General features: G+C 40.5%; 1 pseudogene; it reads left to right on the top strand.

The window, feature by feature from the left end:
• The first annotated feature begins 1,351 nt into the window (after positions 1 to 1,351).
• Positions 1,352 to 2,253, top strand: LOC123040359 (protein IRON-RELATED TRANSCRIPTION FACTOR 3-like; annotated as a pseudogene).
• The last annotated feature ends 1,388 nt before the right edge of the window (positions 2,254 to 3,641 follow it).

Below are 3,641 nucleotides of genomic sequence, written 5' to 3'. Positions count from 1 at the left end.
ACTAGTATAACTTGAATAGTAATAACACTTTGATAAGTCTACCTAACTTTGTCATGCAGATGTAAAAATCATATACAACCAAAACAACCAAACAATTTGGATGCTCAACCAACTGGGCAATATAGTCATGACACTTACAACCGGTGACACTAGGCATGCAAATTTGGAACCTTTAGGGTCCCTCCGACCCTACTTAGTTCAACCAAAAGAACTAAATTTTCAAAAGTAACATGAATTCTGAAAATTAATTTCATTTAGTTGAACTAAAGAGGATTGCAGGGTACCCTCAACGTTCCAAATTTTTGATACATAAGTGGCACCTTGTCAATGGCAGATTTGATTTCTCTCCGGGGCCCCTCTTGCTGCAACAAGGCACCATGCGCGTCTCAGTGTCTCACCACCAATATCCTCTGCCTACACCCCTTGTTTGAGTGCCGCCTACTCCACACTACAATTCCTTAACACCTCACCTACCGCCCTCTCCTCACCAACTGCGTCTGGGCAAGGATCTGCAATCAACTGTCTTTGCTACCAGCTTTTGAAATCTTTGTTCCTGTTGTGGTAAGATGGATGTAATAATACCTAGCTTATTCAAACAACAATTCACAAACGGCAGGTGGTTGTCTGCCATGCCAACGCATGCCCTTAATGCTAGTGTCCACTAGAGAGGCACAGGTTAGTGGGGTGGTGATACGCTACTGCTATTGTAGGAGACAACCGGAACCTCAAACCTTCTACTTTTTGGTCCACTCCAATATCTCACACACTATTACAAATATAGAGAGAGATATGCACCAAATTCTTAATTCTCAATGGCAATAGAATTGAGAACAAGTTCAGTGTGGAGAAGCGTTCAGTATTTATACTACTGGGATTACTGCTACAACTATATGTTAGATGAACCTAACTAACTTCATCATGCATATTAGGACAGTCATACTCCCTCCGTTCCAAATTACTCGTCGCTGAAATGGATGTATCTAGAACTAAAATACATCTAGATACATCCATATGTGCGACAAGTAATTCAGAACGGAGAGAGTATTAATTATATGGTCAGGCAACTGGCCAACGATCGTATTCCATGCTAGACAGGAATTCCCTAGTAGATACATCCTAATGTATGTTCAATTATGCTGGTAAAAGCATGGATGAACTTACCAATTTACCATGTGTCAAGCTTCAGCTCCGACAACTTGCGGTGTAAAGTAGCCTGAGAAACAGTGTAAAATAATGTGTATTGCCTGCTTGCCATTAGCATATTACTCACTGATCTTAGATTTCTGATATTACTCAAGTCTGCTATTGAACATACATTTTATTCTGATCGATCGAATGGAACATCATTTTGCAAGCATACAGACAAAGCAATGGGAAAGCATATGTATATTGACTGACACCACTCTAATATTTGAGATCTTCTTTCGCAATTAGAGTCTTTCCGAAAGGAGAATAGCTCCATGCAGAATGAATCTCATTATGTCCTCATGCCAACACAGGAAATAATGAATCTCATTATGTAAGTTGATCGTGTCTAGAATTGTGTTTCCTTCCTTGCAGTCGTCTCGTGACACTGTTTTTCTTTCTTTTCCGAATTGACGGTTTTGAATTACCCTATGGAGAGAAACCTAGTGTTCCATTTATTCATAGGATAACTAGGCAAGATTCATCTCAAAATCATCATTCCAGAATATGTTTACATTGCTTCACTCTATTTTATCACACATATGATACCTACAATGTAACCTGAGCACTTGATTCATTCTTCCACAAACAGGTTACAATGGAGAGGAATGTGCTGCAGGAAGAGAACGGTGTGCTCTGCAACCAAGTCCTGGAGCTACAAAATGAGCTGGCCATGCGGCTTGCGGACAACCCAGGTTGGGGCCACGGTATCTCTGGGTCGCCTCATCCTGTTTCTCACTCTGCCAGCTCAGTTTTCCTGTCACATCCGCCGACCATCACAAGCGCAGTATTCCCCTTTCAGCAGCGAACAGTCATGGAGTACTCTTATGCACCACCACCACGGGAACTTAAGCTCTTCCCAGATGCAACGTTTGGTATCAAAGGCCTTAAACCATCAAAATACCAGGAGGCCCCGACCATATTGCGCAACTCTAGGCAAGGTACCCAACACAGTTAGCCTCGTGGGTCGTAAGCCTGGGCCTCCCAAGCACGGAAAATGAACAATGTAGCAGTAGCACAACCTGCAGTAGTAAGGAAAGTAGTAGCTCTGCCTCTGATAAAGATTGAGTAGATCATTTCACTAGTAGAAAACGGAGCTTTAATGAGACTAAAGGCCTCCCCTTTTAGTACTGGTTCGGCACGAACCGCCACTAAAGGCCCACCACGTGGCGTGAGCTCGCGACGTGGTACCAACCGGTACTAAGGTATTTTTTTTGAAATTATTTTTTGAAAATTTTGGAATTTTTTTGATTTTTAGTTTTCTGAATTATTTGATGATTTAGTCTCTAATCGCCCATCTTAACTGCTCGAGTGTGAATCACTCATTTCAAATCGTCTAACTTCCCGTCCGTTCACCCATCCCTCTCACTACTCCAGTCTGAGCACGCTTAACTTCCGGGTTCTATTCTCCCTCATTTCCAAGTCTGCACTTGTTGTTTTCCTGACAATAGTAAGATGTGAATCCTATTAACCCTCAGGAGTTTAGCTTGAGCATGAAGTCACACGTTTCACTGTGAGAGTTTGAAACTATTATTCTAAAAAACAATAATTATGTAGTAACAATAATATTTCTTGAATAAGTAGTTTGACCACAGTTTGACCAGATTTGACCGAAATTCAAAAAAACTGAGATACTTATTTAGTAACACTAATATTACTGCGTAATTATTTAGTAACACTAATATTTCTTGAATCAGTTGTTTAACCGGTTTGACAAGATTTAACCAAAATTAAAAAAAAACATAAATTAGAGCATATCTTTTTTTCCTTTTACAATTTTGTCATTTCAAAAATTGTCCTAAACCCTAAACCCGGGACTTAAAATGTCAAACTCTATGCTAAACAGTAAAAACTAAGGGTTTAAACCATAAAACCTAACTCTAAACTCTGAAATCTAAACCCTAGCTCTAAATGTTAAAAAACGTCTAAAACGCCCAAAAACTCTATTTTTCCTTTGGAATTTTGTGATTTTAAAAAATTGTCGAAACGGAAAACTTGTTGTTTCAGCGGATCAATCTTTTTGTTCTGCAAGTTTTGATATATTATATGTATTTTTCTGAATTAGGATGTTTTAGTTATGATTTTTTCAAGTTTGAAAATTGCCCTATAGTCCCGATTTGTGTCTCCAACCGGGACTATAGGTTAGACCCCCTTTAGTGCCGGTTCGTGGCACAAACCGGTACTAAAGGTTGGCCCTTTAGTACCGGTTTGTGCCACAAACCGGGACTAAAGGGGCTCGTGGGGCCCCGACCTGACGCCAGCCTGCCACCACCCCTTTAGTATCGGTTCGTGGCACGAACCGGTACTAAAGGTTCAACACGAACCGGCACTAATGCATAGCCATTCGAACTGGTACTAATGATACCATTAGTACCAGGCCAAAATCGAACCGGGACTAATGTGTCTCACATAAGGTCATTTTTCTACTAGTGTTTCCAACCAATCAGGAAGTTTCT

The sequence above is a fragment of the Triticum aestivum genome, chromosome 2B (assembly GCF_018294505.1).
Source record: "Triticum aestivum cultivar Chinese Spring chromosome 2B, IWGSC CS RefSeq v2.1, whole genome shotgun sequence".
Taxonomy (NCBI): domain Eukaryota; kingdom Viridiplantae; phylum Streptophyta; class Magnoliopsida; order Poales; family Poaceae; genus Triticum; species Triticum aestivum.
This window is presented reverse-complemented; position numbering and strand designations above follow the sequence as displayed.